Source organism: Marmota monax, unplaced genomic scaffold (assembly GCF_021218885.2).
Source record: "Marmota monax isolate L192 unplaced genomic scaffold, Marmota_monax_Labrador192_F-V1.1 WCK01_AAM20220418_F8-fsc00183, whole genome shotgun sequence".
NCBI lineage: Eukaryota > Metazoa > Chordata > Mammalia > Rodentia > Sciuridae > Marmota > Marmota monax.
The window spans coordinates 325,993-340,120 of NW_026694841.1; the positions used below are offsets into that span (position 1 = coordinate 325,993).

A 14,128-nucleotide genomic window follows, 5' to 3' on the forward strand; every position below is an offset into this window, starting at 1 on the left:
CTTGGTTTTTTCCACAGTAAGGAGCCCCTCTGCAGCAAGGAGCGTCAGTTCTCCATTGACCACAGTGGTGTTTCCTTTGCTAATATCATTGTTCAGGTACGTTATCAAATTTTAAAAAAATCAGTTTGGATTTACAAAAAAAAGATTAAGGAAGTGATAAGATCACAAAGACCTTTAGATAAATGGCTAAGTTTTGCCAACCTCATGCAAACAAATCTCCATTAAATCTTCATTCAAACTTGAAGACGGAGACATTGTTCAGCCCACCTTTTCATGAGGGGACCATACTCAGGCAAGAGATGGACGATGTTCAGTTACTAAGGCACACATGGAATTGTAAGAGCCATTGTAACCAGAGGCAGGATTTCTAATTTCAGCACTGGTGGGGATGACGTCATGCCTCTCCTGGCTACTTCCATTAATCTATGAGTCCTGTTCCATTGGATTGCCATCTCCCCAAGGCGATGGGTTACCTTTAGTGGCTCTGAAAATAAGCCATCGTGTCCCGACTTGAATTGTCACCTGCTCTCTCCCTCAGCCTGTTGAATCATGACTACCTTTTTCTTTGCAAGAAAAATTCGGAAAGAGTTTTCATCTGAGACCCATCTCTCAAGCCTCAAGTTTGAGGATGGAAACTAGGGGTGTGGAGAGGTACTGCCCCAAGAGGGGAGTTTCTATTTGGGGGAAAGTCAGTCTCCTCAGTTCAAAGAAAAGCATATTCCAAAAGGTGGAGGGGGGTTAATACACACAATACAGGCAGCATCTTGAACATCAGATATCCCCAGAAATGAAATGCTGATCTATGAGTAAAGAAATCAGAACCATATGGCTTCTCCTCCTTAATTGACATATGGGTTTTACAAAATAGAGAAAAACACACTTGGCAAAATGCATTTCAAATTTTACTCAAACCACAAAACTTTAAAAATATCTTAACATGTCTAATGAACCCAAAATGTGTCCTTGTTCACCCACATCAATCTAACACCGTTTTAGCAAACATCTTTACCTTCTACGTGCCAGGCGCGCTCACACAGACACATAAAAGCTGGGACGAGGAAGCACGTACATGCCGAGAACAGGGTCCTGAGGTGCGTTTGTGTGACAGGCCACCAGGCCTCAGAGGAGAAGGGAGAGAATGAATCTCAGACCCAGGGCAAAGGGTGGGTCTGAGAAGGGCTGCGAAGAGGAGGGGACCTTTCCATCAGGCCTTCCCTGGACTAGGAGCCTTCCAAGCAAGAAAGGTGGGGAGAAGGTTGGAAGCCACAAGGTTAGCAGGGACAAAGGCCTGAAGACCCAGGGAGGCCAGGGATCCGAGCTGCCCAGAAGACTGCAGCCCAAGGGCTGGAACCTGTGCAGGAGGACCCTGGCCAGAGACAGTCAGACACACTGGACAGTCAACACCACCCAGGGAACTGGCACTCAAATATCTCAAGAACGTGAGAGTCGCGGGAAATAAAAGGACAACTTTTTGACTATAAAATAATGTATACTTGTGACTTTTTTAAGTGCATCTTCAGTTTCCATCTCCCAGATAAATTTGACTTAAAGAAGAACCACTGCTTCCTATGTAACATTCTGGAACTTTCTACATGGCTATCAGAGGATGCGTGTGTTCATATTCTTAGAGGTACAAACCTTATTGTACTTAATATTGTAGAGGAGGTTTAAGCAGAGCTGTGACATTAGCAGAGATGTACTTATGAAAAATCTCAAGCGCCTCCAAGGACACCTAACAAATGCTGTGCCCGTGCGTGGATGGTACCACATGGCAGCGCAGGAGCGTCCAGTTGGGTTACGCCCCCTCCCTGCATGCTTCTGAGATCTTCCTCAGATCCAGACTTTTATGAAATGTCTTTTACTCTTTTTTTCCTAATGTGCTATTTACTTCCATTCATAGAGTAGCTTCAGTTCAATAAATGATGTGTTTGCCATCAGAACAATTTGATTCTCGTTCTAATTATAGCAACAAGCTGCTTCCCCTAAGCATATTATGGGTGTTTCATTATTTTAAATTGTTATCTTCCATATTAATTACAGAAACACTTGATCTTTTCTGATAAGCAGGCAGCTGCAAATTCCCTTTTTATGTCTCATTGTAATAGGTGAGTCATCAGGTAAGAATTAAATCAAATCCTAATAGGAGGCAAGAAAGAAGCACATTTAGGGTGCTTCTATTGCCAAGTGGAGGCACTATCTCTACTTGGCAGGGACTTGCTGCTTTCCTGGGGCTGCCTGGCTCTGCCGCAGGCAGGTCACACCCTCAGCCACTCCTTGCTACTGACCAAGGTCTCCTAAGAGCTGCTCTGAGGAAAATGGATAATTTGTACCAGGAGCAGATCCGTCCTGCCGTGGGAAGGCAGAGAACTGACCCAGGAGGTAAGGCTGGTGGGACATGGTTCTGGGAAAGCCACTCCCTGCAAGGAGAGAGGCCAGAGGTTTACGTGACTCAGCTGAGATGTCACCGATTATAATCAGAAGGGGACAGGTGGGGCCATCCTAAGTCAGCCCAGAGCCTGAACACGCTCAGACAGGTCTCCGGCCCTCCCTTCCCTGCGGAGGCCCACTCCCATGTCAAGGCTGACTTGGGGGCAGAGGCCACCTGATTCTCAAATAGTGCCTTCCATTTGGTGTGACCTTCCAAAGCTCAGGTGCTCAGCTGGGCCATCGCCCACCGCCCACTGCACATTGCATTTCTGTTCCATCTCGAGGTGGAAAGAAAGGCCGAGAGAAATTGTACGATGAGCACATGATAAAAAAAAAAACCCACAACGTGAGAGGAGACAGAGATTAATAAAATAGAGGAAAACAAGATCACAGCAATGTGCGTTAGACAGCTCTTCACTGATGTTCAAGTTGAGTCAAAAATTTAGATCTGAGCTTCCCAGCAGGGAAAATGAAGCAGGAAACAGTCTGTTATAGGATCTAGGGAGGAAAAGTATATAACAAGTCACTCCAAAGAGTTCAAGTCTAGAATAATTTTCTCCAAGCTGGCCTCATAAAAAGATGCGAGAGCTGTAAGTGGAATTGACAGCCTCCCCCTGCAATTCCTCGAGGTAAGCCCTTTCCTGCAGTCCTAAGCCAGGCAGAGGTTAGAACAACAAGGGCATCAAAGGCCCTCCACGGGGACATGCCCCCAAGCCCCTGGTGGTCTGCATTGGTTTGACCTTGAATAAGGTTGGATGTGAAATGCTTCTGCCACAAAGAATGTGAAAAGAAACAAACAAACAAAAGCTCCCAGGAAGACTGAAATTAAGCATGCAGGGAACAGAAGAAGGGACCCTTAGTACAATATCAGTGTGTAAAAAGGAGGAAGGCTATGCAAATCTCTTCCCTGCATGATATTATCACGCCCACCCTCAGGTACCAGTGTAGCCCCGCGGCTCTGGTCAATTAAACTCTTGGCCAGGATGGAAGTGGCGGCATCTGCACCGTCCAATCTGGCAGCCACCTGTGGCGACCAAGCTCTTGCCACGTGGCCAGTGCAACAGGAGAACCAGGTTTCTAATTTTATTTTATTTTAACTCATAAGCATAAAGAGCCGCATGGGGCGGGCTGACTCTGGACTCCGCGTTGTGCTTCTCGGAGCTTCAGTTTTCCATCACTTCAGTGAAGAAATAAAAAATCTTCCTTTCATCTCCTGAAAGTTCCTGGAGCTATGCCTGCAAATGCAGCCAGCGCAAAAGTCTCTGCCACGCATGTGTGAACGTGAAGACACAGGTCTAAACGGCTGGACAGCAGAGCCAGAAGGAAGCGGCCTCAGGGGAGAGGTCATCCAAGAAGACTGTCCCTGTCTGTGCTTTCTTAACATCAGGAAGGCATTGACATTGGACATGTCAAACTTAGCTTTTAGTAGAGTTTAAGAACAACCTGGCGTACAGTTGTTTTCATGCCCCCCACCCCCGCCTTCATCCATTTCGTCTATGGACACCTACCAAGTGCCCACAGTACCCTGGCCTTGGGGGTCCCTCAGTCTGGATGGTGCTCCCCAGACCTGCCTTGCACTCCCCAGACCTGCCTTGCACCTGCTCCCAGCTCTCATCTCCAGGGAATGTCTGATCCAAGCCCCTGAGCCCACACCTCTGGGCATTGCTGGAGTGGTCTTTCCACAGGCAGGCAGAAACTCCTTGACCAATCTTAGTTGAAGCTACAGCTGTCATCTCCTCATAAAACCTCGAGCCACGCTGAAGGGCGGTGTCTTGCAACATGTGCATGTCAAAGGCATAAAAGATACGAAACACACATAACAACCCAAGGGCGAGTCTGAGGCCTCTCAAGGGAAAACCCCACTTCATGCCATCTGCTGGGTCCTCTCACAGGGGGTCGCTGGTCCACTCTTCCTGAGTCCCGACCTTCCTACAGAGCCGATGCTTAAAAGTGACACCTCAGACCTCAACAGCTCATTGCGCTCTGTGTAAGCCACACAGAGGCGCCTGATCACCCTTAGGAGACACTAGAAACTCTTCAAAGGTCATCCCAGGCCCTTCTTCCCCCAGCCTTGCCCTGGGATTCCAGATCTACCTGTCCGCTGCCTGCTCCCTGCTCCCGATCTCTGGTCTGCCTGCCTCTCTGGGCCCCTGGGCATGCCCCCACCCCTGCACTCTCCCTATGATCCTTCTCTGTAGCCCTTCAGGTCCTGCCCAGCCCCACCTCATCTTCTCCAGTAAGCCCTGAGTCACAGGACCCATCCAGTCACGCTACCTGCAGTAGGAGCCCATGCAGAAGCCAGCACTTCTCCAGAAGCCCTGGTGTCATGCAGGACAGACCCCAGTTAAGGTGGCCACTGTTGTGTTTCCGTGTTTCAGATGGGAAAACTGAGGAGGAGGAGCTACAGGGAGGTCCCCAGGGCAGCACAGTTTAAAGTGTCAAAACTGTGGTCAGACGTCTGCAGAATGGAATCAGAATTAGGTCTCCACGTCTCTCTGCTGCCAGGACCAGCCAACAACTGGCACAAAGAGATCCGTAAGTGACAGTGAGCCTGACCCTGACAGAAAAGATAAGAAGCTGAGGGGCCCCCTGGCCAGGCCTCTGGAGACCTGACTCAGAGCAGCTACATGGGACGAGTCACCTCATCACCGTGGACCCTCAGCCCAGAAGAGTGAGGAAGCTCAGCATCCTGCATGCCCCCAGCCCCAGCCCAGCCCACCAAGGGCTCTGCCATTCTAACCTGGTCCGTCCAGGGGGTGCTTCCTTTGGAAAGTCCCCCGATGCCCGACTTTCTCAGTGGCCTCTCCCAAGGCCTCAGAATCCCTTCACTGCCCGTTCACATTCACATTCATGGAGCCTGTTTTGACGTCAATCCCATGCTTCTCCAAGACCTGTTTCATTGAGTCCCCCCCAAGACCAGGAGGTCAGTGCCATCATTCCCATTTGCAAAGGAACAGCAAGTCTCAAAAAGATTCATATCACGCAGCATGATTGTGGCAAAGTAAGGCTTCGATTCCATGCTGACCTTCTTATACCAAGGAGCAGGAGAGAGGCACAGTGGCCAGGGCACCGATGGCGACCAACAAATGAGGCCAGGAGGGACCGTGCCACCATTTTCCAGTTATTTATTTTCTTTTTGTGAGTTTTCCCATAAACCCGTGGTACTTCTTGTGGACACAGGGTGCAAAACACACGCAACTTTCCTCTCTTTAAAATGGGGACCATGCCCACCTTGTAGTGAAGCTGTCAGGTCACATCAGTTTACACGCATCTCGAAAAGTGAGCTCTGAGATTCTTGCCTGGTGGGTGGTGAGGAAGAGGAACGGCCTCTGCTCTGCCAGTTCACATGGAGGAACGAGGTGGATCCTCAGTGTGCGTGAGGACAGCTCTCCCTGGCTCGGTTTCCTGGGCGAATCACTCCAGCACCACGTGGTCCCCAAGGAGCTTCTATCATTTCATAATGAAAACATAGATTTCATCTTTACTTGACATGAACCTCTGTGGCTTCCCGTATTGTTCGTGTAAGGCGGTCTTTCCTTGTACACCTCCATGTGCTCTCTTGTATTTTCCTTGAATCTCCCCTGGTTCCTGGCACATTTCACTTTCCTCTAAACTCTGCCGTGGGTGGTCAGTGCAGGTAAGGTTGCAAGGACCATCAGAGTCGGGGAGACAGCCTGGGGTGGTGGGGACTGGGGCAAACTGAAAGAGCATGCTCTGTGGGTAGGACACAGCAACAGCGGGTGGTTTTCTCTGATTTCTGTATCTTCCTCCTTTTAAAGAAATTCAGGCGATAAAATCCTGTAAGTAAAACCTGAGCTGAGTATCTTGGCAACTAATTCAAATTTGATTTCATTGATAGATAGACAAGAAAGAGCTAAAGAAAATTTGCCCGTGAGTCAGAAATTTCTGCCTATGGCCTCTAGTGCCACACTGACAGCTGCCCTAATAGCCCTCCTCGCCTGGGCGACCCAGCTTGCCTACCTTCCCAGTCCGCACATTCATTTCCTGCCTCTGATTTGGCTGGAAGCTCCTTGTGGGCCACAGTGGTGCTGGAGTGGCTTGCACAGCCCACGCAGTGCTGCCCAGGAAACTGAGCCAGGGAGATCTGCCCTCACGCACGCTGAGGCATCAACCTCGTTCCTCCATGTGAACTGCCAGAGCAGAGGCCATTCCTCTTCCTAACCACCCACCAGGCAAGAATCTTAGTACACACTTTTCGAGATGCATGTTATCTCATGCGACCCAACAGCTTCACTACAAGGTTGGCAGGGTCCCCATTTTAAAGAGAGAAAAATTGAGTGTTTTGCACCCTGTGTCTGCATACAACGCTGTCTGCTTAACTCCAAAGAGCACCTTTCCCTCTACCTTATGCCCATGCAAAGGCTGACATTTTCTCAAGGATTTTGTTTGAAAAGAAGTGTTAAATGGTTAAATGGCCTTTCAAAACACACAGGCAGAGATAACAGCTCAGATGCTGTGCGGTGACTACAGTGCACCCTACGCGGCGCAGGAGACCGCTCACAGACAAAAGGTCGGAGCTGACTGCTTAGGTACACAAGCAAAAGTCTCCCTTTAAAATGCTGAAAGGCAAATCAAATCCTCTTGGTATGATTCCAATTCAGAGACTCTTTAAAGAGAATTTTTCTACTAGCCAGGGCATGTTGAAGAAGTACACAGAGAACATGTGACAAACACCAGCCCAGCTGGTCAATTGAGGCCTGTCCCTCAAGAGGGCGTGAGTCAGGGTCACTGCAAGTCAAAGGGGTACACAGGAGCCTGCATGCTCCCCCAGCCTCGTGAGCCTCACCCAACCCCTAGGGGTCTCCGAGAACAGCCACTACAGAGCAGAGGTTGCTCCAGGGAACGATGGAGGAGTCCCAGGTCCTAACTCAACAGTCCTCTAATAGCTATGTGACTTTGCAACAGCCCTTTAGCCTCTCTGGACCTCTGTGCTATTACAGTGTGAATATGCCCTGGTAGGGTGCAGAGGGACCCCACTGTGTAAGTTATGTGTCCAACACTGAAGCTCTAAGAGTCGATTGAATTTTCCCTTATCTTGAGTTCTGACAGTGGCCTTATCCAGGTGGTCTTTTTTTTTTTTTTTGAAATATTCTTCCTCCTAGATCCCCAGGATGGAAACCAGGGGCCCATCTTTTTGTTTTCTTATTTATAACTATTTTAATAAAACAATAATGGGAAACATGTCTAGGCACTTCCTATCTATTCATTCTATCAATCTTCACAGCACCTACAGAGCAGGTACCTCAGGGAGCCTGGGACAGGAAGTGAGCTGCCCAAGCCACGTGGCTAGGCTAGTAAGTATTAACCTGGGATTTGAACCCAGGTCCATGTGGCTTCATAGAAGGTGTTCTTTACTACTGTACCACACTTACCTAGGAATGTTTGGGAACTTCCAAAGCCACAGTGACAGCCCAGAGCAGCTAATTCATCATCTCTGGGCTGTGCAGGTACCAGCATGTCCAGAAGCTCCCCTGGTGATCCCAATGTGCAGACAAGTTGGTGCCATCCTAAAAAGCCTGCCTCTGCCCCAGTGAGCGGGCACAAGCTCATTAGGTGGTAGGGAGCAATGAGACTTTGGGACAACAGATCTCATTTTGCTAGCTCTGCCCCTTACCACACTGCACTTCCAAGGACACCTAAGTCCACCTCCTAGACTGCCCCAGCTCCACTTTACTCTTCAAGCTCAGCAAACTTGGATCAATCACCCAATACTTCCAAGGCTTAGTTTTCTCTTCTTTAAAATGGATTTCTCATGCTTATCCAACAGGGTTCTTACAAAGAATCAACGAAGTATGAAGGTATCATTAACTGCTCCATGTAGAAAAGCATATGTTGACTCTAAATGACCACACACCTCCAGCAACCTCAGAGAAACACCCACACACACACACACACACACACACACACACACCACCACCAGCATGAAGATGAATGTAATCTGATTTCTGTATTAAATATTAAATCTTCTCTAACAACTGCTTTTCATTTGCATTTTATAAAGGAATCATCAGAATCTCCCTTTCTGTTACTCCATAGATATTTGTCTTTATTTAAATGCAGAGAAAAGAAGGCCGCATTGACTTAAGATGTTTTCCTGCCCAGAGTGACAAGAAGCAGCGAAGGTGTTTTCATAAATTTGAAGAATAAAAGTGTTTTCATTTTCTTGTTGCTATAATAACCTGCGAGAGAGAGAGAAATGAGAGTCTATTTTCTACCTGAAATTGCTTTCCTCAATCCCAGGCTCACTGTTCACACTTGTTGGCTATTATTGCAGGGTTGCTAATGAGCATTGACCCTCCACCAGCTCTTGGAGTTGGCATTCTTTTAAATACAATGGTGATGTCTCAAATTACAGGGAGGTTTCAAATAGGAGGATAATGTCTGCTTCACTGGGGTGGCACTGTTCATTAAAATTGTCTTTTTGCCTATATAGTTAATGGAATCACCCTCTTTCAGGTTTAATATTTTATTCTTTCAACGTGCTAGAATATGGCTGCTCTTCATGATCATAGCTCTTTGGTCCCTCTAAATTGGTCACTTCATGATGAAGAATCCTCTTCTAAAAACTGCTTCAATGTGTTTTCCACTGTCAATCCTCAGCCTTGCAAGTCATTGGCTCTGTCTCTCAAGTTCCTCCGTTCCTGGCTGTCACCGAGCCTGACCTGCTGCACGGCACCGCCCTCCCTCTCTGCTGCCAGAGGGCTCTTCTCGGCACAACCCCAACATGGACTGCTGGTTCTCCAATGTGCACAGGAAGCAGATGCCTGGGTCCTTCAGGGACCTGACTCTCCACCAGCTTCCGTGGGCTCCAGGAGTGGAACTGTCCCGCATTCTCTGGAATGACCTTCTCTCACTGGGGTGGCTTTGCCCATACTAGGAAAGGAAGGTCACACATTGTGGTTTCTTGGGCAGCTATTGTGCACTTCGGACTTCATAGGTCTCTACCTCTACATCCTTCTTCCTCCAACCCCACGCCCAGGCATCCCTTAAAGGGAAATGCAGCAACCCACTCAGCAAAGCCCCGATGCCTGGAGGAGTCATCAGCGTTCCTAGCTGCAGAGCCTGAGGAGGGGTTCTTTTGCAAGTGGCTCATGGTGGGAGAGCTCTCAAGTGAAACCTGTGAGGAAAGTGACCAGCAAGATGGTGTAGGAGGACATGAGATTCCAGCCGAAGTCCAGTCCTTACCCGGCCCTGTGGGAGCCCTGAAGCAGGGGCTGTCCTGCCTGGAAATCAGAGCCCAGGCTTTTATGCTCCCTATCACAAAGTCCTTGGCTCACAGGTGGGGGAAATGCAACTTCCTGGGTGTCATGGGGCTAGGCAGCTCCATTTGTGTCCTGTAGAAGTATGAAGCTATGAGCCATCAGCAGCCAGCACCTAATGACAGCTCAGAGATGGCTACACCAGTTGGGTAGAAGTGATCTGGGGACCAGTGCAAACTGTGTTTCCATTATTTGTAGGTGTGTGTATGTGTGTGTACCTTTCTTTTCTGTGGATCCCTTCTAGTAGCCTGTTACACTCTTGTAGCTAGTGAATGCATCTTTTTCAAATTAAATTCTGAGACTTAGGCCAGTATTTGCCGTATAGGAGGGTCATGGTGTTGTTTGGAACATATGAGTATTTTGTTTTCAATGAACAGCCTATGCTCATTAAAGAGTGGCTCTAGGTTTGGAGAATTTAATAAACTACCAGATATAGTTATAAGCTTCCAAAGGCTTGCTGTCAACTCAGGGAGATGGAGATCCTCAAGCTAAAATCCATAATTGTCCATCTTCACAAGATCAGGTTCAAAGAATGGAGCACACAGTACTGAGCACCAACTCTGTGTGAGTTCAGTGTAAGCACTTGTCTCTTGGAACATGAGCAAAAATTAGTGTATCTTTAACCAGACTGTTGATGAGCAGATACTCAGTCTTACCCACTGCCCTGACTTCTAGAGGAGAAAGATCCCTGCATGCTAAATCACATCAAGTGTTCTCCTCTGAGGTAAAGAACTTGTAAATCAGACAAGAAAAAGAAAAATATAGAAAATTCTAGAAAGACAAATGATCCATATAATACAGAGCAGAGAGAGTCGGCAGAGGGAGAGAGAGAGAAGCAAGCTATGTGGGCTGGGTTTGGAATTGCAAGCAGAGGAGAAAAAATGTTGAGAATAAGCTATTGGGGAATTTTAAGTGCAATCATGATGGGAAAATTAGAATTGTGGATATTTGATATGTATTAAGTATGTAGTCTTCAGATTTCTTTGATATTTTTAAGAAGATAAATAAAATGGGAAGTGCTTTCAGCTATGTTTTAGTTGCTGGCATGTGTATGTTTGAATGCAGCCCAGGGCAAGAACATACCATGAAATCCTGGGAGTTTCTGGTTGTGCACACTATATCCAATGGCTATGGCCTGAATGTGTGTCCTTAAATTGATGTTGAAACTTAATCAACAGAGTGATAGTGTTAGGATGTGGGCCTTTGGAAATGATGAAGACATGAGGTGGGGGGCTCTCTTGGATGGGATCAGTGTCCTTCTAAAAGAGGCTCCAGAGAGCTGCCCTGCCCTTCCACACAGCAAGAAAATGCCGTCTATCAACCAGGAAATAGGCCTTCACCAGACACCAAGTCTGCCATGTCCTTGACCTGGGTCTTCCAGATCCTTCCAGAACTGTGAGAAGTAAATTCCTGCTATTTATAAGCCATTCAATCCCAGGTATTTGATTATAACAGCCCAAATGGACTAGGGCACTCTACGGTTATTGAACTCATCTTAATGATAAAATGACCGAGACTCCTAACGTCATCCACGTGGTAACTCTCAATTTCAAAATTCAGCACCAACTTTGTCAGACTCCAGATCCACACTCTGGTCATCTTACTACACAACATCTCTGACAGAGAAAAAAATCAAAGGTCAGGTTTCCAACTCCATGGAAATGTCCTGGAGAAAAACCAAGATGAAGCTTGTGTCCATCATCTGCAGATTCGGCTTCAGGTGGTCCAGAGCAGAAAGAGTTCTCTGTGGCTTATACAAATGGAAAGGCCACATCAGAGGAAATCGAGCTTCAGATGGGCTCCGAGGCTATGATCAGTTCCTCCATACTGGTTCTCACTTTGGAGACTTCTAGGTCATCTTGCTAAACAGCAAAATGGACACAGGGCTTGAAGGAAAGAAAACACATTACCCCACTATTTCAGGTAAAACTATTTAAGTTATTTTTATCGACTCAAACTAGATTGACTGACGATTTTCTATGGAAAAATCATTTCATACTAAGAACTGCTGAGATTTCTCACTTGCCTTGCATGACTCCAAGTAGCTGGTGAGATGGCAGGGTGTCACTCTTCTGTCTTTGGTTTTGAAGTTGCATTGATAGTGCCATCAAGATGTCATTCAGAGGACCAAAATGGAGCAGCACCTTGCCTTCCCTCACCTTCCCGTTGGTGGTGACTCTGCCCACCTGTTTCAATAGTGTGGCATTGCGTCAAGAGCTGGATTCTACTTGCAAAACTAAAGTTTTTCTCTCTTCAGTTGCAAGAAAAGCCCGAAGCCTTACAGAATGGTAAAATGGCTAAATTTGGAGTCAGATTCTGAAAGTCACCCACTGTGTGACACTAGGCTTGCAGCCCCGGTTCCTCCTCTTAACGTTAAGAATGACTCACCCAGCCTTTCCATCCACTTCTTGGGGTGGTTAAAAAGATGAAATTAAACAGTGGATAAAAGCAGAGCTTCCTATACTCTGCACAGACTCTGTAAATGGTGATTATTAATTGTGTCTTGGTTTAGAACATAGTGTGGTTGCCCAATGCTTAAATATCCAGCACCTAAAGAACCCAGAGGAGACGTATTTGTAGTCGAGATGTTTTCTTCCTCTAGTGTGAGTTGTCAATTGTTCTCCTCTGATGTTTCAGTTAATAAGGTGTGTGGGGTTTTTAAAATTTAATAAGTTTAAGTCTTTGGAAAGAATAATAGCAGAAAAACATGGATCATATCATGAAAGAAACAGTGGTCGGGATGAAGTGGCTAACTAGACAGGTTCCACGGCACTGATGGCTCCATTGTTGAGGCTGCATTTTTTCCCACTTTAGATAATCTTTACCGACTCTCGTGTTCCTCTCGGGCCTTCGTGTCTTTCGCGCACCGTGTCACACATTCTTTTCTGACACTTCCCTTCATGCTCCATGGTGTGATGGTGAAGTACCGTGATTCTTGTTGAGAGGGATTAGGAAATCTGTGGCTCATGCCACGCGAGAGTTCCTTGGGAATCCTACAAAGCTGGGGGTGATTTCCCAGGTTCCCCAAGGTAGGAAACGGGGTCAACCGTGCTGCTTCTTGCTTGCTCTTCACCCCTCAGTGCCTCCAGATCCTTCTTCCTGCTGTCCCAGCCCCAAGGTAAATCCTCCCCTGCCATGAGTGCTTGTCCCAGTACCAGGACATCTGGCTTCCAGCCTGACCATTCGCTCCCTCTGGTAGCCCCAGCCAGGTGTTCTTCAGGATCCCAGAAAGACTTCCACCCTCACCAACTTGGAGTTACCAGGGACCACATTCATTCTTCACCTGGAACAACTGGAGGGAAGAAAGGCATTACAGATATAAAATATCTTGGAACACATTGACATGAGTCACAAAAGCAGGAATCCCTGAAGCACAGGCATAAAGCTAACCTCACAATTTCCCCAGCGTATTGCCTAGAGTTCTCGGAATTGGAGGAACTGAGGTAAGACCCTGTGGGTTCCCTGAGGTCATGGAGCTGGGTGGTGAGGGAGGAGGGAGTGGTCGAGTCTGCAGGGAAAAGAAGCAGGGAGGAAAGGACCACAGAGAGAAGGCCTCCCAACGGGCTGCTCACTGCACCCACATGAGGAAACACCCAGGACTGTGCCCTGAGAGGAAGAGAGGGGAGTCCTGAGCTCTCCGCGAGTCGGAGCCTCAGCAGAATGGAGACCCATCATTCACAGAGCCTCAGGAGAATACTGAGAGCAATGCCCCCCTCTAGTAGGGGGAAGTTGGCTCTGGACCAAACAGTGCTCCCCTCCCTCTCACAGAGCCTGAGAGCAAGGCTCCAAAAACTCAAGAGTGTTTTCTTGCAACTCAAACAGGTCCTAGAAGAAACTTCAAGAATCGTTCTTCAAATACAAAAACATCTAGCATTCAATGAGTGTAACTTCACAAGGTCGGGCCCCCAGTAAAAACCACCAGGCATCCAAATATGCAGGAAAATGGAACAAGAAGCACGATCCATGGACTAACATGGAAATTACAAACACAACAGAATCAGCAGACACAAGTTAAGTAAAGAAATAGAAGATATTACAAAGGGGCCAACTCAAACTTCTAGAGACGAAAACTATAATGTCTAAACTGAAAAATGCAGGGAATGGTATAAGTGAAATACTTGTTGTTGCAGAAGGCCTGGTACTAAATTTGAACTCAAAGTAAAAGATAGTTGTCAAAATAAAAGAGAATGAGTAGATAGGTAAAAAAGAGAACCCAGCACCTGTGAGGTGTGGAATTTAGTCAGCCTAACATACTAACTGAAGTGGAAAAAAGGAAGAGCGGTCACACTGGTTCTCTGTCACTTCAGGAGCAAAACTGCCAGTCTTAGCAGCCTAAAGCAATCATCATTTCTCCTTCAGGTTCCGAGAGTAAGAAATCTTGTGCTTCATCACTAATTTGGACTCATTCATGCAGCTGTGAG

General features: G+C 47.2%; 1 long non-coding RNA gene across 1 annotated transcript in view; it reads right to left on the reverse strand.

Annotated features, from left to right (window-relative positions):
- The window catches only part of LOC124080385 (uncharacterized), a 54,368-nt gene that overhangs the window by 14,001 nt on the left and 26,239 nt on the right, over positions 1-14,128 (reverse strand). The window lies entirely within an intron of this gene.